We start from the raw sequence: 25,925 nt of genomic DNA, 5'->3' as shown, positions 1-25,925 counted from the left end.
AGTGCTTAAGTTGAAATTTTGTCTAGTTCCAAGGGAAAAATTGAAGAGTAGACTTTGTGGAGCCGGGAATACTTATAACCTAGCTAACCAGCGCTGCCCGGTGTGCAAAACCGCGCAAATGCAGGTTTTATAGCAGGGAAATGAATGAGATAGAAATGAACCCAAAATGGCCAATAAACTACTAATTTCTGGGCTGAAACCACTCCTCCAGGGACAGATAGGCTGCTCAAAGCTCCCTCTCTCACAGTGAACAGAGAAACTTCCTTATAGCCAAGTAAGGTATGGGCAAACACAGAAACTTGTAACGCAGCCCTGAATTCAGCACTAACCTGAAAACTGGACTAAACTAGCTTAGAAAGGTGGGAAAACAGTTTTTTGTTTTCAGAAAATAAAGTAGATACAATCAAAAAACACTTTAAATGCACAGCAATGGCTATCACACTTGAGTGTGTAGCCTACAACAGTTAAACAGGTAATTTAAACACAAAAACAACTTTGTTAAAGTGCAGGCAGTAAAATAAGTACAATATGTAGCTGAAACAAGCTTTTTAAATCACAGAAACTCTAGAAAATTGGTGTTTTAGGTGGAACTAGCTAAAGGCAGCAAGAAAATGCAGAGAAATGATACTTAATCACTCCAAAGTCTCTCTTTTGTCGCTCTGTTGCTGTAGAACTCTGCAGGACACCAGGCAGGAGCTTGCTGAGCTGTATACTAGCACAAAAAACTTGCAAATGCGGGTTTTATAGTAGGGAAATGAAAGAAATAGAAATTAGCCCAAAATGGCCAATAAACTACTAATTTCTGGGCTGAAACCACTCCTCCAGGGACAGATAGGCCGCTCAAAGCTCCCTCTCTCACAGTGAACAGATAAACTTCCTTTTATCCAAATAAGGTATGGGCAAACACAGAAACTTGTAACACAGCCCTGAATTCAGCACTAACCTGAAAACTGGACTAAACTAGCTTAGAAAGGTGGGAAAATCAGTATTTTTTTTCAGAAAATAAAGTAGATACAATCAAAAAAACACTTTAAATGCACATAAATGGCTATCACACTTGAGTGTGTAGCCTACAATAGTTAAACAGGTAATTTAAACACAAAAATGACTTTGTTAAAGTGCAGGCAGTAAAATAAGTACAATATGTAGCTGAAACAAGCTTTGTAAATCACAGAAACTCTAGAAAATTGGTGTTTTAGGTGGAATTAGCTAAAGGCAGCAAGAAAATGCAGAAAAATTATACTTAATCACTCCAACATGTCTCTTTTGTCTATCTGCTGCTGTAGAACTCTGCAGGGCACAAGGCAGGAGTTTGCTGAGCTGTATACTAGCACAAAAACCTTGCAAATGTGGGTTTTATAGCAGGGAAATGAAAGAGATAGAAATTAGCCCAAAATGGCCAATAAACTACTAATTTCTGGGCTGAAACCACTCCTCCAGGGACAGATAGGCTGCTCAAAGCTCCCTCTCTCACAGTGAACAGAGAAACTTCCTTCTATCCAAGTAAGGTATGGGCAGACACAGAAACTTGTAACACAGCCCTGAATTCAGCACTAACCTGAAAACTGGACTAAACTAGCTTAGAAAGGCGGGAAAACAAGTATATTGTTTTGGGGTTTTTTTGTTTTTTTTCAGTAAATAAAGCAGATACAATCAAAAAATACTTTAAATGCATAGAAATGGCTATCACACTTGAGTGTGTAGCCTACAATAGTTAAACAGGTAATTTAAACACAAAAACAACTTTGTTAAAGTGCAGACAGTAAAATATGTGCAATATGTAGCTGAAACAAACTTTTTAAATCACAGAAACTCTAGAAAATCTGTGTTTTAGTCGGAATTAGCTAAAGGCAGCAAGAAAATGCAAAAAAATGATACTTAATCACTCCAAAGTCTCTCTTTTGTCTCTCTGCTGCTGTAGAACTCTGCAGGGCACCAGGCAGGAGCTTGCATGACTGTATACTATGGATATTTGCCCTCATTAGGTATTACAGTTACCACTGCTTTCTTCCAGAATGTTGGTACTTCTCTTCCTTTTAAATTACTGTTAAATAAAACCTTCCAGATCTTTAGCACAATTTTTCCCTCCTAGCTTCCAAACTTCCACAGGAGTACCATCTACTCCTGGGACTTTCCTGTAGATTGGTTATACATTACCATTTTTATCTCATGTTAGTAACTGACCCTCATCTGGGCAGCCACGGTGGTGCAGCGGTTAGCGTTGCCACCTCACAGCAAGAAGTTCTCTGGTTCGATCTTAGGCTGGAGTGCCTTCTGTGCAGAGTCTGCATGTCCTCCCTGTGGTCGTGTGGGTTTCTTCTGGGTGCTCCGTTTTCATCCCACATCCCAAAGACATGCTGTAGGTGGATTGGACACTCTAAATTGGCCCTAGGCATGAGTGCATGCATGTGTGTGCCTTCTGTGGAAGGTTGGGCTGGCAACTCTACACTGTAAAACTCAACTGCCAATCATGAGCAGACAGCTGTGGTGACCCCTAACTGGGAAAAGCCAAAAGAAGAAGAAGTAATTGAGCCTCATCTACCTCTAACCTTGGCATATTTAATTCTTCCATTAACATTTCCATTTGTACATTTTCCTGATTTCCATATTTCTCTGTGTTATACTTTCATAACATTTCTGAAATATTTCTAATACTTCCACAGGCTCTCTTGTTATCTTCCTTGTTACAGGCTCCCTAAGCTTGGTGACAGCCCTTTCTATTTTCTGTTGCCTGAGTCATTGTGCTAAAAGTCTTTGTGCTTTAGAGTTATTGTCAAAAAACTGTTGCTTGGCAGCAATCTTTCTAAGCTCATGCATATTATCGAAGTAATCCCTTAGTTTCTACTTAGCATTCTGCAGTTGCTCCTCCTCTTGCTCTTTAAGATTCACCCTATGTTGCAATACTTTTAACATTCATGAGTCCCTCTAAATATTTTTGTTACCTCTTAACTATATCTCCATTTCCTTTACTTCCACCCGAGCTTTAAATTCCACTTTAATTTTATCCCACTCCCTAGCTATATTATCAGAAGAAATGTATATTTTCTCTGATAGCTCCTGAATAATTCCCAAAATACATTCCTTACATTCCACTCTTTTCAAAAGATAGGTGGGAAAGCACTAGTGTCTCATTTTTATTTTATTACCTTGTGTTTTTATTTTAGTTATTACTGGTACATGATTTGAAATAGTTATTGGGTGCATTTCAAGACCTTCAATTAAATGCATGTACCTGTAAAATGTACAGTCTGTCTAGCCTAGCCCAGTTTTTTGCATCTTGGGGAATATTATGTAAATTCAACTCCTAGTACTGAATTCACATCTTCCATGCCAACCATTTTCATAAATTTCTTCAAACATCTACCCACCTTTATTACATTTTCCCTTCTGGATCCCCCAGACACATCTTCACTTTTGCAAACCATATTCCAGCCCCCACCTATAAGTAATATTCCTTGCTGAAAGCTGATTATTTCTCCCAGAAGTTTCGTAATCTCCATTACGCAGTTTTAGGTGGAATATAAATACATGCCAGTGTAATCCCCCTCCCTTGCTAATAGCCCCTTAACACAATAAATCTAACATTATCATCTTTTTCACTCTTCTATCACTACTGGAGCTCCTCTTGCAATTAATACATCTATCTTCTTTTCCTTTGTCCCATGTATTCCACTGAATAGCCATCCTGAAAACCTTTCTTTACCAAATTCACATGCTTATTCCTTTCCAGGTGTGTCTCCTGTAGCATAGCTATTTACACTCTACATTTTAAATATAATTCATTACTCTTTTTTTTTTTTGTATTTATCTGTGAGACCATTCAGATTTGTTTTTTGTATTTATCTGTGAGACCATTCAGATTTGAAGACATTACAGAAAGCATCATTTTCTTATATAGTTATTGTTCCCACCTTTTGTGTATAACTTCTTTTTTGTTAAATGTCTAGTTCCAACTTTTATGTTACATGCATATATTGTTTGGCAGCTTGGTCTTTTAAATAGTTGTTTCTTGTCATATCCATTTGGGCCCATGTCACATCTTACAAAACATTTTGTTTTATTGAAAGTCCTGAAAGAAAAAAATATCCCCCAATATCCCCCTAAAACCTACTGACTTAATAACAAGCAAAACTATGTACATATTCAAAATTTGAAGTTTTACCATTCTGATAAGCACAAAAGTTCTAAACTAATAGCCACACAGACAGGCTAGAGTTAACCAAAAAGAAAGGTTAGTCATGCTAAGATGCATGGTACAGCCTGTTTTTTAATATGTGCTGTCTCATTTTGTCTTATCTTCATAGCTCTCCCAGCTGAGAAAACACTTGAATGTTTTCAGTAAACACTTGCTCCAAGCCATTTTGCTTTATCAGATTGATTTCTAGGGACATGCAAACCAGACTCAAAACTGCTAAGAATACAATGTTTTCCACAAAAAAAGCCTTATAGTATTCAATATTCTTCTTCATTTACTTGCTTTTTAATAAAACTTGTTGGATAAAGTCAATGGCCTTAACCAAGTCATCCCAAGTGCAAGCATGAGAAAAAGCACACTATTTTTTCTTTTGTCATGCTCTCTTAACCAGACCTTTCTTCTTTCCTATATTTTTTTTTAATCGCAGTGCCTATATTTCTTAAAAATGAACAAGGAAAAACAGAGAAAATGGGAGAAATACGAAAAAAACATAAGCACCTGTTTATATTAGTATCCCCATTACATTTAAAAATAACTGAAAGCTTGCAAAGAAAGTCATGCACCATTAAAGCAGTACAATTAAAATATTAAAATGAAAAAAAAATGTTTTACTTACAGTTAACTTTCTCACTCCTCCTCTCCCAAGTATTTTTCTGAAGATTACTGACATGAAGTAGGGCATTTGCTTTAGAGTCCCCTACAAATTTAACAAAGTCCATGAAAATTCAATATTTCCATATCCTCTTGTTCTGCCATATTTCACAAGTATAATTATTGCTTTGTAATCCCATATTGGTCACTTTCCAAGTTACTGATTTTATTCCCCAAACATTGATAATGTGAAGGAAGGCATATGCTTTAAAGTCACCTACAAGTTTAACAAAGTGCAAGGAAGTCCTATATTTTAAGAAACCTGACATCCTATCTATCTCTGAAACTTGGCTAAAACCCCACATAAAAGACAATTAAATAACACCACCCAACTACTCTATCATCAGAAAAGACAGATCCCACAAAAAGGGGGGTGGAGTAGCTCTACTATACTCATCCTCCTTGTCAGTCACCCCTTATAACAAATCTGTCCTCAACTTCAATAATGCCGAACTACTCCTAACACAATTTCAAATTAATAAACAAAAGCACATATGCATAGCCTCCCTCTACATCCCCCCTGGTGACAATATTACTACACTTAAGAATATCCTCTTTTGGCTCTCCACCAACATTAGCAATGAAATAATAATCTTGGGTGATACAAACATAAATTGGACCTCCATTCAGTCTTCCACAAACGCACTTAATATCAACCTTTATAACTTCACACAGCTAATTAACTCCATAACCCGCCCCTCAAAAACTCTCTCCAATGGTAGCATTCTAGACTGGATTCTAGTCTCTCACCCTCATTATTTCTCTGTAGTGGTATACTTCCAGACTCCCTTAGTGATCACCTACCCACCTTCGCATATCGACTCCCTACACCTTTACAGAGAACACATAATTATATCACTACGCCCAACCAAAAAAACTTTAACCCAATAGCTTTCACTGACTCACTAAAAATAATTGACTGGAACATTCTAAAAACTCTACCCCTAGATAATGCAGTGGCCCACTTCAATTCAACCTTCTTAAACCTTCTAGACTACCATGCTCCTTTAAGGTCTAAAAGAATAAAACTAAAAACCACCCCCTGGCTAACCAAAAACACACTAACAGCTATGCAACACAGAGATAAAGGCTGGGCACTCTACCAGAAAAATAAATCTCCCCTCACCTATACTGAATACAAAACACTTAGAAACAAAGTAAAAAAGCTCATTATCACTGATCGACAAACTTACTTCTCCATACTCCAAAACAATAATAAAACAAACCCTCAGAAATTCTGGAAAGGAATGTCTACCCTCATCAATCCCGGTAAAACAGTCAACCCCAGCCCAGACCCCAATGCTCCTGACATAGACTTGGCTACACAATTTAACTCTTTTTTCATTAATTCTATTTCCAAACTAACCTCTTCATTCTCCAACACCACCACATCCTCCACTTCACCCTAATCCTCTTCTACTAACACTCTTCCCTCCACTTCTACCACCACTCCCACCTCCTCTCCATTACCACCACCCTCTAATACCCTATCTCCCCTTTCCTCACATTTCTCACTAAAGCCCATTCCTACATCTACCATAAAAAACTCCTCCAGAAACTAAAGCTATGCTCTAATGCCCCAGATAATATTCCTTCATACTTCCTTAGCATAGTTGCAGAAGCCATTGCTTACCCTATTAGCATACTAATCAACCGCTCTATCCAAGAAAGCATAGTACCCCAAATTTGGAAAAAGGCTTTTATCATACCTTTACATAAAGGTGGCAATAATAACAATATTACAAACTTCCATCCCATAGCTATCTTGTCTCCCATCTCTAAACTCCTAGAAAAGTGTATCCATCTACAGCTCCTACCTTACCTCTTAGACAATCACCTGCTAACTCCAACTCAGCATGGTTTTAGACCCGGTCATAGCACTATGACAGCCCTCCTCTCCTTTCTAGAATCTATAAATAAAGCCCGTGACTCTGGTCACATTGTTTCTACCCTCTTACTTGACCTCTCAAAGGCCTTTGACACTATCTCTCACAAACTACTTCTAACTAAACTCTCTCAGCTTAACTTATCTCCTTCCACACTGAACTGGTTCTCTAGTTACTTATCTAATAGACACCAAGCAGTAAAATGGAAAACAGCCACCTCCTCATTCCTTAATACTCCAACTGGAGTTTCCCAAGGTTCCATACTGGGTCCTCTCCTATTTAACATATTCATAAATGACTTCCACAACTCTATCCCATTCTCTAACATTATCCAATATGCAGATGATTCAACTATCATCTGTTCTGCCACATCCAGCCCAGCACTACAAAAGCTTACACAAGATGCATTCTCCATCACTGAACTATGGATGAAAGAAAACCACCTTGCACTTAATGCCTCTAAATTTATTTATTTATTTATTTTATTTTACATTTGTTAACCGGGCTAGTCCAACTGGATACAAGTCCATTTTCAGTGGAGGCCCGAGGAGAAAAGCTCCACTAACTACTACTTAACAAGATAAAAAATATACAAAAACTTATACAATAAAATTAAGAATAAAAATAAAAATAATAACAATGTCATAGGTTAATTACAGGGTATATCAGAAATTGATTTCTATGTGAGGCCAAGCAGAAGTCTAGGTTGGATAAAAATGCTAGGTTAAAGTGTGTTATTCAAAGACATCAGTATTTAGGTTAAGAAATATGAATGAATATAGAGGGATAGAGAGATAGATTAATAAGAGGGAAAGTTAAGTAAGCTGGAGAAATGATGAAGAAGGCCAGGTGAAGAGTAAAGAGGGGAAGCAGGGTGAGTGAGAAAGGTTACCCAGGGTCGTTACAGGAGCATAGCCTGTGGTTGTTTAGGTAGAGTCTTAGATTGGATTTAAATAGTGGAATAGAAGTCAGTGTTGTGAGGTCTGGTGGAAGTTGATTCCAAATGTTGCCAATTGAGTTGGAAAATATAGAATCTCCTGCAACATTGTTTGATTTAGAAGTTTTTATCAGAGTTTTGTTGAAGGAACGGAGATGCCTCATATTGTGATAGGGTGTTATGAGTGTAGAGAACATTGGTGTGTTTTCAGGGTGATAAAGGACTTTATGTGCAATTGTGAGTTGGTAGTATTGTATGAGGTGGGGTAATTCCAGCCAACCTAGTTTTAAAAGATTCAAACAGTGGTGAGTTTTATATGGAGAGGCAGTGGCAAATCTGGCTATGTTGTTGTATGACATGGCTAGTTTCTTAAGGTTATACTTTGAAAGGTTAGTGTATATAGAAGAAGCATATAATAGGGTAGACATTAAGTGGGTTCTAGCTATGATAGTTCTAGCTTCAGATGTTAAGAAAGATTTGATTCTATATAGAGATCCAAGTTTCCTGTTAGTTGATTTTATGGTAGAGTTGATATGAATGTCAAATTTTAGTTGGTTGTCGATAGTAATACCCAATAGTTTAGTTACTAATGGTATTTACCCCCTCTAAACACATCTCTATCAATACTAATTCTCTTTCAATCACCAGCCACAACAACACATCATTGGAATTGGTGTCAGAAGCTAAGTTACTCAGGGTTCAAATCGATAGTCAGCTTAAATTCAACTCCCACATTCAACTAAATATTAAAAAAAAACATCAAAAACTAGGCATGCTCTACCGACACAATCGCTACCTTATACCCTCCACTAAAATCAGTCTCTCTACCTCATTCCTCATCCCCTCTCTTCTCTATGGAGCACCACTCCTAACTAACATCCAATCTTCCCTTAAAACACAACTTTCTTCTTGCTATAACAAAATTGCTAAATTCGCTACCAGCCATAAGACTTCTACCCACCACTGCTCTTCACTCCATAAACTAAAATGGCTAGAGTTACCCAATCAACTCATCTATTCTCAACTTACTCTTGCTCACAAGCTTATTTTTAAACCCTGCCTCTGTCCATCCCTTTCCTCTGCCTTCAAATTGCACCTTCCCAATACAATACTTAGATCTAATAACCAAAATCTAATTGAATTGCACAAACCTAATAGTCCCCCAGGAAAAAATCTCCTATCCTTTAGTCTAGCACGGCTCTGGAACTCCCTACCACCTGCCATTCGTACCACCTTTCACCACCTTACATTCAAAAAATCTCTTCACTCTCATCTACTATCCCAGTGGGAATGCTCTTGCACCCATCCTTCTTGATCTACACTGATGTTCTCACTTTTCCCCTCCAGTGAACTTCCCTTTCTTGCTTCCTCCACTGCATGCTTCCTTATAATATAACTTGCTTCTCAGTTTCTACATTGGAATGTGTACTTTTATCTAGTCTGTATCTTGTGATGTTTACCACCAGTTTGGTTCTACCAGAAATTGTATGCTCTAACAATATAATTGTTGTAAATATTGTAATCAGAATCTAAAAACCTATTGTAACCATGTTTATGGAGCTTTTCTCCCCAGGACTCCATTGAAAATGGGTTCATCTTGGCCCAATGGACTATCCTGGTAAACCGACTGCAAATAAAATAAAAATAAAATAAAATTGTCATGTTTTACAAATAGCACTATTGCTTTATTATCCCGCATTTGTCAATTTCCAAATGACTAGATGTATTCCTGTTCATCACCACCTCCCAAATCCTGTCTTTGTTTCATTCCCAATGTATTCTCGATTCTTCTAGTCTGCTCATGTTTTCTTCCTTCTCTCATGCATTTTCTATTGAAACAGTGGAAAAGATTTCACAGGCTAAGTCTCTCTGTAGTCCTTAGCACCAGAAGAACAAGAAACAGAACCTCCTTCTGTTTCACAGCTCATCCTTTGTTGGACTAACTTTTATACTTCCTCCTTAGCATGTACTTCATCAAAAAATGCTTTTGTCCCTTCAGGGAAAAATATTTTGAAGATGACTTGGTATAGCAGTTTAAATCTCACACCTGCTTCTCAGCATTTCTTAAATAATAGAATATATTTACTCCTCTTCTGCCTGGTATACAATAAGTAATCATTCTTCACAAACACTCTGCTGTCTCCCACTTTTAGTTCTTTGTCCTTCTGCTACAGTTTTGTCAGGAAAACCTCATTCTGTTGATAAGACTGTATGTTTGCTATTAAAGGTCTATGTTGTTTTCTAGTAACCGGATTTGGAGTATATACACAATGTACACTTTCAATTAATAATTCCTGTTGTGGAATACCAGTCCAGTTGCTTATTTGTGCTTTCATAAAATTAAAACAGTCTTTTCCTAGCAGCTTCTCAGGTACAGCAACAAATCTCAGTTTTTCCCTACTTGCTCTGTCCTGTAATGCTGTTATTTTTTGAAGCATCTCTACTTGTGCAGTCTCATATTCAGTCAGGCTTTTCTTCATTTCAACCTGGGAGTTTTGAATATCTGTACATAGCTTCTTCCATTTTCTCCAGCCTTTTGTTTTTTGAGTTGACATACTCCATCAGTATTTCATTTATTTTAACCAGGTCTGTGTGCACTTGTCTTATACTTTCATTTAGGTTACTGAAAGTCATTTCTGAAACTTGCACTGCTTTTTGCTGAAGAGCTGCAGTACTTCTACTCAGTGTTTGTTTGTCACCTTTTGTAGCTGATTGTCCTTCAAGTCCTCTGTATTTCTTTTTTCTTGGCACCCAGGGAGTGGACTTACTAGCAAGTTATTGAAATTTACCCAGAAATATAGGTCCACTGTCTTGCTCTTCTAAGTTTCTGTTTTCACCCTGGGAGAGCCATAATTAAACTGTTAATCAATGTGCAGCCATCTTGGAAGCCCCTCAATGTATTTATAACCTTTGTGATTGCAATACTTAAAATATTTCTAAAATAATACTTAAAACACATCTAAAATATAAAAAACAAGAAGGAACATTTGTCTGGCATAGAAAATTGCATGAGAAACTAAGCACCGGCTGCTAATCTTAAAGTGTCTACACTTAATGGATCTACCGTGGTACGGAAATCATTCTATGCTGCATAACATACAAGCAAGGGTATGGCATCGAGGTCCAAGGATGTCATTGTTCTACTGTACTCAGCCCTCATCAGACCAATCACTGAGTGCAATGCCCCATTTGGTATGTACCTGACCAGGCATCCACAGCAAATGGGCCATCCACAGAGGTTCATCACAAAAAGAATACATGGTGTAAACAATTCGTCCTACAAAAAATGACACACAGTCCAATCTCTGTACTCTGTCCCCTGCAGACTGCAGACAGGCAGTCTGTGCCTGATCTAAAAGGCATCCTCTGATCCTGCTCTAATGGACATGCCCTGCTGCACAATTGCAAAAGAAACAGCAACACAGTTACCCAATCATGATATATATATATATATATATATATATATATATATATATATATATATACACACATATCATCTGCAACATAAACAAAACATGTTGCAGGGACAGGTATACATCTCAGAGACTGTCTCTTCTATGGAACAGACTTCCCATCCATATGAAGCACAGTTCTTCCCTAACCCAATTAAAGTACAACTTGGACCAAAGGATGTGGAATTAGAAATGTAACCCTAGTCTAACACCTACCCCTCTAGCAGACAAAGGCAGCCATAAATGCTAGGCCACCCAAACCCAAGCCTTCGTATACACCTTAAAATAACCAGTCTTAGAGCAATTGTAAATATGTCAAGGAATGAACAGCCACACCCAATTTACAATTGTTTGCCAGGAGTGTTGGCTTGAAGATCTGAGAGCTAGATGCCAAATATGAGGTGTACAAACAGTGAGCTCTGTGGTTCACAATTGGAAACATTTTTGCTTTCAGAAGTGGTTCCTGGGACTCTAAACACATGGGCTCTGTCAGACAACAAGTTAGCTATCAACTGCACAACATATGATTTATATTCAGATTTATAAGTCTATCTCTAATACCTGCATGGGAAATAGTGCCAATGATCTTAACCAGGTCCAGATATGCTGTTTGAACACCATAACTGCTATTGGCTTCTCCATTAGTTTTTTCAAATAAATTGATTAGATTCATGGGGACAGTAGGCAATCAGTCTGTGGACTGTTACAAGATTAGCCAATAACCCAATGTCAGAATTAAACTTTGTACCTTCTATCTGTGAGGCAAAGACCTTAACAGTTATGACAACCCTATCACCCTCAGTTTAAAGGCATAAGGACATGCTTTTGACAAAGCTGAACTTGATGATGGTCCAGGATTAAAAAATTTTGAATGCCCAGATTAATGAGCGCTGAGATAATTCATTCCATGGATTTGCACATGAGACTAGTGAGACTAAGTGTACAGTTAGCAGGGTCAGGCCACCATTTTGTGACAATATTACAGTGTCTGTTTTCTAGACTTCAGAACTGCAACCAGCAAAGTGGCTTAGATTAAACCAGTTAAGTCAGGCTTGATAGGCTGTTATTTATACAGATAAACAGGCAACCTGGCATGTTATCAGGGACCATGGATGAGGTGTTCTTAGCTTTTTAAAAGGTTAAGAGGCCTTGTTTACAATCATTATAGGGTAGTTAAGGTTCTAGAATCTGTGGATGGAGTAAAATTACAATATATTTCTCATAAGACATTAGCTATTTAGTTTTGGTCAGAGTGGGCAGTATTTTTGTGAAGTAACATAAAAGATCAAGAGTATTTGGGCTCCGTGTAGAATAGTTAACTATCTGTACAATGATCATAGCATTTATAATATCAAAGAATTCTTGGGCATGATGAACAATGACAGCATAGGTCATCCAGTGTTTTGAAGGGTAGGTAAAGTCCCCTCCGACAGAAAGGAATTAGGATTAATGGAGATTTCTAGAAAATAATTGGGATTAATGGAGATTTCAGCTATCATAGTCAGACAGGGGCACAGATGGTGTTCTACAGCTAGCAACAAAGTAGCAATCAATCCTGCTTAGAATGAGTTTGACATATAGGAATTTGAATTATATTGTTGATAGTAATATGTCCTTACAATTACCGGTAGGTCTAAAGACATTATTAAGCACTAAAATTAGTGAAGGAGTGATTTCATTGCTTTGGAACCTTGTCTTTCTAACAAAACAAATAAGAATGCATTCAAGTTGCAGAAGGACCTCAAGGTCAGGCATGTTTTTTTTTTTGTGTGTCAAGACTCTTGACATTGATTTGAGCCATCTTAATGCATTCTAAGTTAGACTTTATTATTCTGGAAGTCCAGCACCTGGACTCTGTCTAAAAAAGTATGGGAGCAGCAAAGGCTTTGGCCAGAGTACAAAAGCCATAAAAAGAAATGTGTAGACCATCCCTGGTAAAGTAGGAATAATTGGCAGCCATCTTATCCTAAGCTGACACATACCATCTGTCCGTATAGTAGTGCCAGCAATATAGCCAGTTACTAAAGGTAATTATCTTGTCTTTAAAATTCTGCTTCTTACTGGGTGATGGCAAAATACCACTCAAGGCCACTGTTTTTCCTGCCTTCAACTCATGCACAGCAAACTGAATCATATTCTTCTGCATGTGCATCTGTGCATAACACCTAAGGTAATTTATTTCCACTTGAACCACTACCAGACCATATTTACATTTGCCAAGATGGAAGGATCTAACATCCCTTTTTTACATCCTGAAACATGGCTTCAAAAAGACAGCTGCTATCCTGTTCTCAACCAGCTTAGTGAGGACTGTATCCTCTTGCTGGACAAAAGAGTCACCTATTACTACAACTGTGATGACACACCACTGGACCAGTAATCAAGAAGCCTCAATCCTCACCACAGTTACCTGTGGGGGACATTCACTGTGAGGATATTAGGTAAACATACAGTATTTCCAGATGCAGCTCTCTGCATCAAGTCGAATTTCCCTCAAGATCACACAGAGACCACAGTCACTCCACGGCTGGCTTCTCCCTCTTTCTCCAGATCCCCAATAAAACTTCCCACTGGCACAGCTATAGGATTGAGTCCTTAGCCAGGGTTCCAAGCCAAGTTCTCCAACACTCTCTCTGTCAAACTACAGCTTTGTGTCCCTTCCCAAGTAGCTGACACACACACATACACACACTCTTGGAGATTTGTTTTACATGCATACACACCTGGGAAAGGCTGGCACAAGTTTACTAGCTATGCCCCCTTCTGCCCAGACTATAAGGTAGTTACCACTGCCACAAGAACCCCTTGCCAGCTACTTTAAGGCCCTTAACAAAGGTTGTCCACTTTTACTGTGTAATATTAATACTAATACAAATGGTAGTTTGACCAAGAGCAAAGCTATTAGGAGTGGCCAACACAGTGTCCCCAAATAAATATGCAAGTACTCTCAAAACTTAAATATATCTACAAATATCAGCCATAATGAAAGGTTTAACATATTTAATAATAAATAATAAAATAACAAGAAAATACTAAGTACATATTCACAGTGATATCAGAGTTCAAAACCACAGGAAATATTTAAAATAACCCTGCAGGACAGGCTCAGACAAGTAACAAAAAACAATATCTAAACTGAGCTTCACTATATTCCTGACTGAATTTAAGAGAGTTACTGTTCCCTAATAACTTACTTAATAGAGCAAGCCAGATGATGTGGTGAGTGGTCCTTCTTGTTGTTGTCAGGTCCAAGACCTCAGTCTCTCAATGAGTGTTCTCAAAATAATATCTAAAATATTACTGCTGGGACAGCTTGCAGAATTACATCACTTCTTGTCATCTGACTTCTAGTTCCCATGTAAAACCCCCATTGCTGGAAGTTGGCAGGACATAGCACTTACATGTAAAAATGTGCACACATGGGCTTTTGCTCAGATGTTTGCAGGTGCTGGAAGTCATTAAACAATTGAATTTCTCCACACTTCAAGACTAGTAATTAGTTCACCCCAAAGACAATACAGAAAGCTTCCTAGTACAGACTATATGTCTCTGGCTGCCTTGAAATCTGTGAAATAGCATCTTTATGGCCTAGCCTATAAAGTGTTTTAATTTCTGATATTTTTCTAAAATTTTCACCAAAAAAGAAGAAACAAACTGCTGAAAACACAAAAGCGAAGAACCAAAAGCAAACACCAGAAGTACACGAACAAATTTAATAAGCGCTTTCGGGAAGACTCGTATCTTCCCTTCTTCAGACAAACTACTACATACCAGAACAATATATAAAAACTTTTTTTAAAAGTCAATCAATTAGTTGAATTAATTGCAATTAAGGTTTTAAAGCAACAATGCACTTTTAAACATGCCCTCATTAATAAAAAATGACCCACACCAAAACTGACACATTGACATACCTAAATCATTAAGGAACAGTTATTCTAAATACAAGGGTATTAATCTTAGCCTGTGTTAGTTTGTTAAACTTCAAAAACTGAAAAATTGTAAAAAATATAAGAAGTAAATATATAAAAGGTAATAAACATGTTATAACCAAACAACTAAAAAAAAATATATATGCAAAGTTATCTTCGCAGCACCAAATGTTTAAGCACACAGGCAATGGATACATACTCGTTGAGTCCGGGGGATAAATATGCAGCAGTTCGAATCTGCCAAAATAATCCCTCTTTTTCTAAGAGCACTTGCCAAGGACCTGCTCTAAGGTCATCTTGAATATGTTTTAAGACCATAAACTTAAAGGTATGGTCCTCATGCACTGAGGTGTGGCGTGCTAAAGCATTATTGAGATCTTTCTTAGAAACAGCATAATTGTGTTCGTAAATGCGCTGCTTTAACTTACGCTCAGTTTTGCCGATATAAAAAGCAGCGCATTTCATGCAATTAGCAATGTAAACAACTGATTTAGTATCACAATTGTAGTTCCCCATGATGTTAAAAGTTTTATCTCTAACCGTGACTTTAGTGCCCACGTTAACAGATCTACATTGGTGACAAGCGCCACATTTGCTCATACCTGAGCTTCGTTTGTTAACATTACATCTCTTAACTTCTAGTAATGTTTTTAGGTTAATACCTCTTCGGAATGTAATTTTAGGCTTTAACCCGAAACAAGTAAGCAGATTGAGGTCTTCAAGAATTAGTGCCCAATTCTTATGTAGAATGTTCCTAATGGGTATATGGTCCAAACTATAAGTACATAAGATACTCGTTCTAAACTCTGATTTGTTGATATCAGTAATAGCTTCACTATAAACATTAGAATCAGTGATAAGAACCTCAATTTCATTTGAAAGAATTGGTTTAAAATAGCCAATTTTTCGTTTCTGAATAACCTCAAATCTAATGTCAGTAATTAAAGAACTTGGATAACCTCTATTAATGAACACAGAACTAAGGTTGTTACACTCTTCAATAAAATCGCTTTCATCAGATGTCATCCTAGCTGCCCTTACCATCTGACCTTTGACAATGGCTTTTTTTCTGATGGTAAGCATGACAGCTAGTGTAATGTAAGAAAGCGTTAGAGTATGTTGGTTTTCTATATATAACACTTTTGTATCTAGAGTTAACTCTATCTTTAAATAACATGATGTCCAAAAAGTTAATACTGTTAGCATGTACTTCATATGTGAATTCCAGAAAGTCTGTCAATTCAGAAATTCTGGAAATGAAAGATGGTACAACTTCTAATGGCCCATTCCATAATAGAAACATGTCGTCCTGGTACCTAGTGTACCAGGCGATGTAGTTTTTGAACAAAGGTTCATTGAATAGTAATGTTCGTTCCCAATGGGCCATAATGCAATTGGCGAAACTACTGCCACAAGGGGAGCCCATGGCTACTCCCGAGGTTTGCAAATAGATGCTACCATCAAACACTATGAAGTTGTAAGTCAGTACTAATTCTAACAGGATTTCAACAAGATATATAGTATTGTCATTAACTTTCCTAAATAACAGAAATTCTCTGATCCATTCTAAACCCAGTCTTTGTGGAATGACTGTATATAGATCCTTCACATCAATGGTGAGGAATAGGTGGTGAGGATCAAAGGGAAAAATGTTAATATTGTGGAGAAAACTCCACGAATCTTTACAGATTTGGGGTTCTTGCTCAATAAGAGGCTTGAGCACACTGTCTACATATTTGGCACAAGCATACGTTATAGACCCCCTTCCATCAACAATGAGTCTGAAAGGGGGTTTCTCAATTGACTTATGAATTTTGGGTGTGCCAAAAAGTGCTGGTAACTTAGGAGCAGAGATGGTCAAATACCTATATAGGTCAATATCAATAAACTTTAAAAAAGGTCTTCGAGCACACCTCTAATTTTACAATAAGCTATATTAACTTCATTAATGCTTGTGCACTTGTAGGAACCATTGTTCAAATGTTCTAACATCTTATCTGCATAGACATTATGGTCCATACAGACCAATCCACCGCCCTTATCAGGTTTCATCACTCTAATGTTAGCATCACGTAAAAGGTGAATCAAGTTACGTTGATATGATGTTATACTGAGGTTATTGTTCCTGTTATTACATTTATTAGCATCAAGTGCTCTTAGATCTAACTCACAAATCTTCTCAAAAGAACGTAACGTTTCCTGTAAGGGTGGGTTAAACAAACTGGCTATCCTAAAGGAATTAATAAGGGTAGATCTTTCCCCAAAAAGAACTTTCAAGTTTAACTTACGTACATATAGTTTTAAATCAATAATAGTTTTAACTAAGTCAAAATGGGTATCTGGAACGAAAGAAAGACCTTTTGAAAAAAAGTTCACTGAGTCTTGGTCAAAGTTAAAAGTGGTGTAATTATAAGTGCTAAAGTCTCCTTCAGTACTAGAAACAATAGAGGGTTGATTGAAATGCTCAATCATCTCCCCCATTAATTTCGCTTGTTCCTCGTATTCACTTGATTTTTGTTCGAACGCAAATTCCTCTGCTGTCCATTCTGACTCAGCGAAAAACCCTGTTGGTTGTTAAAGGTGGATGTAGTGTTAGCACCATTGGTTTTTCGCCTCCTATTAGGGTTATTACTGTTATTATGATTGGTGCTGTCACTAACAGTAACAGGTCTCTCATTTTGGTGTAAAGATTGTACATTACCACCTTGTGTATCCACCACTCCATCGAAGACCCCAACTGAGTCTGTTTGTTCGGGAATATTATCCCGCCCTGGAACGTTGTTAACTGATGAAACATTAAACCCAGTAGTTGAGTGTAATATAACAGGTGGACGGGGATAAGCTCTACCAGTAGCATATTGATGCATATCCCTGGTAATCTTTTTCTTCTTATTGTTAGAAAGCTTAACCATGGTTGCATCAATGCTTGTAAAAATACAAATATAATCGTATTTGTACCTCATAAAGTCACAGTTACTTTTAATAGAATGTTCTAATAACTCCAAGTCATGCTTTAAATCAATCACTTGTTGCTTATAATGACCAATGAGCATGTTGATGAACTCGAACCCCTGTTTATCAAATAAAACAAGAAGCTCGTAATGAAAGTCTGAGCCTTCAACTAACCCAACTGGGAATCGCCATTGCCTTAAACCTTTAGGTATCAGTTTCTTAGCTACACATTCTTCTAAGTATGCAATTTCCAGTTGCAGGTTTTTTACATTTGTACAGTTTATGGTCAAAATCGTTAATAAGTGTTGTAATGTTACTTACAGTCTCTTCCTCTTGTGCATTTGCCCCAACAATGGACTCTGGTTTAAAGTAGTTGTTACTATTAAGAAAGTTAGTAATAGATGGAATAAAAACTCCATCAGAATTTTGTGAATCATTGCCTTGGCTCAAAACTCTTCTCTGCTGTAAAGCAGCTCCTTGCCCAGCTGGAATAGGTATAGAAGCGGGAGAACCCTCGGTGATGCTATTGTCGGTAAATTGCACCACATCATTCACAATTTCAGTTCGGCACTGGGAAACCATGCTGTTTTGTTGTGGCACTTCTATAGGTAAAACGTTGCTAATCCCTGCAACGTTACCCACCCTTGGAAGAAAATCGTTGTTTTCAAAACACTCAAGGTGCTGGGTCAAATACTCAACTCGACCCGTTAAAAGCTGAATGAGGGCTGTAAGGTTGCCGTCGGCATTCGCTTCAACGGCATCAGATCTATTAGTCATTTTAACTCCACCATTCAGTTCGTTTTGTGAGAAAAGAGAATTTTGTGGTGATGCTGCTCCATCTTCGCTCACCATACTGACAAACAATTCACCAAAAAAGAAGAAACAAACTGCTGAAAACACAAAAGCGAAGAACCAAAAGCAAACACCAGAAGTACACGAACAAATTTAATAAGCGGTTTCGGGAAGACTCGTATCTTCCCTTCTTCAGACAAACTACTACATACCAGAACAATATATAAAAACCTTTTTTAAAAGTCAATCAATTAGTTGAATTAATTGCAATTAAGGTTTTAAGGCAACAATGCACTTTTAAACATGCCCTCATTCATAAAAAATGACCCACACCAAAACTGACACATTGACATACCTAAAGCATTAAGGAACAGTTATTCTAAATACAAGGGTATTAATCTTAGTCTATGTTAGTTTGTTAAACTTCAAAAACTTAAAAATTGCAAAAAATATAAGAAGTAAATATATAAAAGGTAATAAACATGTTATAACCAAACAACTAAAAAAATATATATACACAAAGTTATCTTCGCAGCGCCAAATGTTTAAGCACACAGGCAATGGATACATACTCGTTGAGTCCGGGGGATAAATATGCAGCAGTTCGAATCTGCCAAAATAATTCCACTTTTTCTAAGAGCACTTGCCAAGGACCTGCTCTAAGGTCATCTTGAATATGTTATAAGACCATAAAAACTTAAAGGTATGGTCTTCATGCACTGAGGTGTGGCGTGCTAAATCATTATTGAGATCTTTCTTAGAAACAGCATAATTGTGTTCATAAATGCGCTGCTTTAACTTACGCTCAGTTTTGCCGATATAAAAAGCAGTGCATTTCACACAATTAGCAATATAAACAACTGATTTAGTATCACAATTGTAGTGATAGACATCATGGGGATAGCAGAGAAGGGACAAATGAGAATGTGATAGAGGGAGTAGAGAATGTGACATAAGAAATAGAGGAAGTGCAGGAAGTCACGGATAGTGAAGAAAATGAGATATTGGATTTGGCTTTATTGAGCTTAGAGCTCTATTTAGCAGACACGAAACCAGAAGTTACACTCCTGGTAGAAGGGAGGAAAGTCAGATTCTTGTGTGACTCAGGGGCATCACGGACCCTGATACATCCCTCCAAACTACCAGAGAACTCAGAGTCACCTGATTACATATTAATGAAAGCAGCTAATGGGCAGCTGTATCGGGAGCCCTTCTCCCATAATATTGTGATAACTGATCCTGTTTCAGGATTGACCCAGAAAAGCAAAATTGTTGTTTCTGCAAAATGCCCAGTAAACCTCTTGGGCGGAGACCTTATGCAGTTATTTGGTATAGCAGTAGTTCTGACTATGCAGGGTATGGAAGCACAGCGACAAATTGATACCTTTGCAGTGCAATCGGAGGGTGAAATGTTTTATTGGTACAGCCAGGACTTAGTTATGACTGGTCCAAGGGCAGTGACTGAAGAGTTGATGAACGTAGCCATCAGCAAGTTCCCCTCCCTTGACACTGATAGACAACATTTGTTGCACTGTACTCTGTATTATTGTAACACACCAGGACCTGATAAGGAATATGAGCAAGAATTGTTTAGAAATCATGCAAACAGATTGATATTACGTAATCTGTACTGGGACACAGAAGGGAACAGTGTAGCCAGCTGCTCATTGCTCCAGGAGTTCTTTGCACTTTATAAATCTAATCGATTACCACGTTAGCTTAACTAAGGACAAAAATGTAAAATGAGTAGACTTGGGAGAAGAAGTCACGAGATGGGAGAAACAGACAGAGTTAGAACTGCCAGAAGAGGGAATACAAATGCAGAAGCTGAATTGGATAAGTCAGACCCACACAGCTGTACACTTGCAGTCTAGCAAGGACAGCTGATTAGCACTCCTATTGAAGGAGGAAGAGAATGCCTTACAGAATATACTAGAAACTCTCTGGTCAACAGGAAAATCAGATGTAGGACTTATTCGTACAGCGGGACCAGTTACTATAACGCCAAAGTTAGCATTTAGACCACAAAAAAGACAGTATCCTTTAAGAAAAGATGCAGAGGTGGGAATCAAACCTATTATAGCAGCTTTACTTAAGGAAGGGGTGCTGGTGGAATCTCCTGATTCACCATGTAACACACCCTTATTTCCTGTTAAGAAAGCGAATGGAGAGTGGCGTATGGTCCAAGATTTACAAGTTGTAAATGACGCAGTAATACCAAGGGCACCTACGGTGCCAGACCCACATACCCTGTTGAATGATTTAAAACCTCAACAGAAATATTTTTCTGTGGTAGATATCAGCAATGCGTTCTTTTTGATACTGATACACCCTGACAGCCAGTATTGGTTTGCATTCACATTTCAGGGGAAAAGGTATACATATACATGACTACCACAGGGGTATTGTGAAAGTCCAACAATATTCTCACAAGAAATGGCAAGCAACTTGGCGGGATTTACCCCACCAAGAGGTAGTCAGATTTTGCTTTATGTTGATGATATCCTGCTGGTGGCCCCCACCCAGCAAGATTGTAAAGAAGATACCATAGCGCTATTACAATTTTTGCCCACTGAAGGACATAAAGTAAACAAAAATAAACTGCAGCTTTGGAAAAAACAAGTTAAATACCTAGGATATGTAATATCCAAGGAGGGTAGGACATTAGATGAGGACAGAAAAGTAGCGATTTTGCAAGCACCAAAAACCATTACCAAGAAGGAAATTATGTCCTTCCTGGGTACGACTAATTTTTGTCGGAGTTGGATTCCAAACTATGCCTTGGAATCTGCACCGTTGACTAACCTGATTTATAAAAAGTCTATGGCAGCACAGAATTTGTTACAATGGACACCAGAAGCAGAATTTGCTTTCTGCAAACTGAAACAGCTGATAGCGTCCTCATTAGTTTAAGGTTTACCAAACTATCATAAACGTTTTTTCCAAACTGTAAATTGTAAGCAAGGTTATATGACATCAGTGTTAACACAGCAGCATGGGGATAAGCAATGCCCTATCGCTTATTATTCATCACAACTGGACCCAGTGGCATGGTCTTTACCTCACTGTGTACAAGCAGTAGTTGCAGCTGCAATGGCAGTACAGGCTTCGGCCTCAGTAGTTTTATTCCACCCTCTCACATTGAGAGTGCCTCATGCAATCGCGATTATTTTACTGCAAGAGAAGGTAGCATATCTTTCCCCTGCTAGGCATCTTTCCTGTATGACTATATTGTTGAGCCAACCTCATATGACAATTGATCGATGTACGACTTTGAACCCTTCTACCTTGCTCCCAACCCCTGCAGATGTCACATCACACAGCTGCCTGCAGGTGATTGAGCAAAAGACACTGCCTAGAAAAGATCTCACGGATGTCCCCTTGGATGATGCCGAGGTGACATACTACGTAGATGGCTCGTGCAAAAGGGGTCCTGCAGGACAGAACCTAGTAGGATATGCAGTAGTTTCTGATACTGACATTATAGAAGCGAAATCTTTACCACATCATTTATCTGCACAGGCAGCAGAATTGATTGCCTTGACACGGGCATGTACCTTAGCAAAGGGTAAATGTGTGAACATTTTTACTGACAGCCAGTACGCTTTTTCTACTGTACATGTTTTTGCGCAACAGTGGAAAAATTGAGGAATGATAACATCTACTGGCAAACCAATCAATCATGCACAGTTTATTTTAGATCTTTTAGAATCTATCCAGTTACCTCAGAAAGTAGCTATTTGTAAATACACAGCTCATACCAAGCAACAGGACAGGATTTCAAAAGGTAATGCGAGAGCTGATACAGCTGCAAAGCAGGCAGCTTCAGAAGTATTTCTTTTGAATGAGGAATTACAATCCTCTGAGATTTTAGACTTAGAAATGTTAAAAACAATGCAGACACTTACTACGCAAGCTGAAAAACAAAGATGGGTAAAATGAGGAGCAATTCTCGGAAAGGGGCTGTACATCTCTAAAGAAGGGAAACCGACATTGTCATCTAATTTGTTTAGATATGCAGCTTTGTTGAGCCATGGGCAGTGTCACGTCTCAACAGGGGGGATGGTACAGCTGGTGAACCAAGTGTTCACAACATATGGATTCTCAAACTACTCCAAAAAATTCTGCTCGGTATGCCACGTTTGTAATAAACATCATGCACAAGGGGCGTTAAAGCCCAAGCAAGGGAGTTTCCCTACACCACCGTATCCATTTCATACTATCTGTATGGATTTCATAGAATTGAATAAATGTGAAAATAAGAAGTATTGTCTTGTCATTGTAAATATGCTTTCCAGATGGGTGAAGCCTTTCCGACTAAAAATCCAGATGCTGCAACTGTGGCTAAAGTTCTTGTTAAAGAAATCATCCCTAGATTCGGCATTCTGGAAAGGATCTACAGTGACAACGCACACACTTCGTAAACCAGACCATACAACAGTTAAGTAGACATTTTGGTATTTCTTTAAAAAATCATTGTGCGTATCACCCACAATCTGCAGGGGTAGTAGAGAGGCATAATGGGATTTTAAAGAGTAAGCTAAGGAAGTTAACAGTAGAAACACAGAGAAATTGGGGGTACTGTCTGCCCCTGGCACTGTTGAGCATGAGAACTGTTCCGAATGCAAAAGGATTGACTCCTTTTGAAAAATTATTTGGAAAGGCTTATTATATACCTCAGTGGAAATCTCTCATGCCCACAGACCAGGAAGCTGACAGTACATTAGCTGAGTATATGTGAAACCTGTTAAATTCTAAACATTTGTTGCAGTCAAATTCTGTTTCAGATAAAGAACGAACCAGACCGTCAGAAGTGGCAGTGTCCCCTGGTACCTGGATTTGGGTGAAGACAGTAAAGAAAAAGAACTGGGCATCACCAAAGTGGGAAGGTCCATATCAAGTGCTTCTGTCGACACCCACTGCAGTCAAATTTGCAGAGCGCACCTTCTGGATCCACCTGACGCACTGTAAATTAGTCAAAAACTTTGGACTGGACAAAAATCTTGTCACATGCCAAGAGTAAAAATGATAGAGTCCAGAAGAAACAGGAATGCAGAACAACCCTTTTCTCAGAAGTATTGCATAATCATCCTGTTAACTGTACTAGTGACAATAATCTTTTTGTTGTGGTCTTTCCTTTTCCCAGCCACACAGACTGAACTGAATAAATGTGAAGTGTTACTCATAGACTGGCATCCAAACTTTAACACTTACCAGGCAATTAAATATGTGTATGCTGAGACTTTCAATGTTTCGAATTGCTGGATTTGCACAGCTTTGCCGACAGCATACGGGGGGTTATTAATGACTGCAGTCCCCCTAGGGGTCAATGAGACCTGGGAGAACTTGATTTATGATACCTCAACCATTACATCACAAGATAAAGTAGCATTGCACTTGTCTGTTCCACAAAAGGGAACTGTGTGTTTTTATAAAAATGATACTGTTCAGGTGGGTTGGAGCAATTGCAATGTGACTGGTCCTTATAAATGTTACACTAAAGGTAACAATGTAGATCTTTATTGTAATACAAACTATGATTCATTTCTTGGATTGATGCACAAAACAATTGATGAAGTAAAACATAATTCTGTTCTTTATAAACAACTGTCTATAATTGATAGAAAAATGTTTCATGCAGGGCGAGTGTATATTCATAGCAAGGTTACTACTAAAGTAGAGGATTGTTATTTTGTGTGTGGCAGAAAGGCATACAAATGGTTACCTGAGAATTGGTCTGGCAGTTGTTTTTTGGGTTACCTGGTTCCGGCCATACAACACACTGCAGTTTTGCCTCGAGGAAAAATTTGAAATGTCCGAGAGGTTGTCAAGAAACCTGTAAATCCAGTGGGACAAATCGATGTGCGTTGGAAAGACCATCATTCTATAGCAGTTACAGCTTTACCATGGAGTAAGGAGGTCAGGAACCCTACCCAGAGCCCTTGGTCAACATTATACTCTTTACATACCCTTTCAACCATATGAATAAAACTACCAAAATTATCACCCTCTGTAAACTGTGGAAGAAATGTATTGACCTTTATAGCTTCTGGGGTTTGGTTACTCCTTTCTCCACTACCTCCATGACCCTGGCGAAGAATCAGCACAACCTTTTCATGTTGCCTCTGCCTCTCATTTTCTTTGGCTTCCAGACGTCTCAGTCTCTCTGCTGATTCTAATTCTGTTTGGCCTCCAGTTCAAGTCTCTTTAACTCCAGACAGATTTTTAAGCCCTCTGAGGAAAAGTCGAACTGTCCATTTTCTGAGAGCTGGACATCCCCAAGGCTAGTCTGGTTGTTTTCCTGGTTGATGGTCTGTAATGCAGCTGTGACTAAGGCTACAATCATTTACCCTTTAGTCAGATTGGCATGAACCAGTCCTTTGTCTTGACACATTTCACCCAACTGGTTCCTTGTCAGCTTTCCATAATCCTCTGCTAAGATCCTTGCCTGTTCTCCCTGACTAACTAAGCTAACAAAAAATAAATACAATTATTGTGATATGAAACTCTGAATGTCTACCATGTGACTGCTTGAGAGTACAAACACCTTCTTTACTGACCACTGTTTACAGGCTACAGGAATTCAATATCCACACCACTGAATCCCAATATGTGATGTGGTGATCCCACCACTGCCAATCAATAAATATGTGATGACCCACCATTGGACCAGTAATCAAGGAACCTCAATCCTCACCACTGGCACCTGTGTGGGACATTCACTGGGAGGATAACAGGTACATACACAGTATTTCCAGATGCAGCTCTCTGCATCAAGTGCAATTTCTCTTAAGAGGACATAGAGACCACAGTCAGTCGAGGGCTGTTTTCTCCCTCTTTCTCTTTATCCCCAATAAGACTCCCCATTGGCACAGCTATAGAGTTGAGTCCTTAGCCAGAGTTCCAAGCCAAGTCCTCCAACACTCTCTCTGTTCAACCAGTGCTTCAAGTTCCTTCCCAAGTAGCTGACACACACACACACACACACACACACACACACACACACACACACACACACACACACACACACACACACACTCTTGGAGATTTGTTTTACATGCACACACACCTGAGAAAGGCTGGCATAGTTTTATTAGCTATGCCCCCATACCTCTCAACCTCTTAGGA

At 38.4% G+C, this 25,925-nt stretch overlaps 1 protein-coding gene across 5 annotated transcripts in view; it reads right to left on the bottom strand.

The window, feature by feature from the left end:
• ST3GAL6 (ST3 beta-galactoside alpha-2,3-sialyltransferase 6) overlaps positions 1 to 25,925 on the bottom strand; it is a 1,325,435-nt gene that overhangs the window by 869,471 nt on the left and 430,039 nt on the right. The window contains exon 4 of one of the 5 annotated variants that reach the window (XM_044072092.1): positions 4,812 to 4,892. The exons of the other annotated variants lie outside the window; for them this stretch is intronic. The gene's annotated coding sequence lies outside the window, so the exon portion shown is untranslated. The remainder of the gene's footprint in view (positions 1 to 4,811; positions 4,893 to 25,925) is intronic. 5 annotated transcript variants of the gene reach the window in all.

This window comes from Protopterus annectens, chromosome 5.part0, assembly GCF_019279795.1.
Source record: "Protopterus annectens isolate FY-2018-M chromosome 5.part0, PAN1.0, whole genome shotgun sequence".
NCBI lineage: Eukaryota > Metazoa > Chordata > Ceratodontiformes > Protopteridae > Protopterus > Protopterus annectens.
Note: the sequence above shows the minus strand (reverse complement) of the source record. Positions and strands in the feature narration are given on the sequence as shown.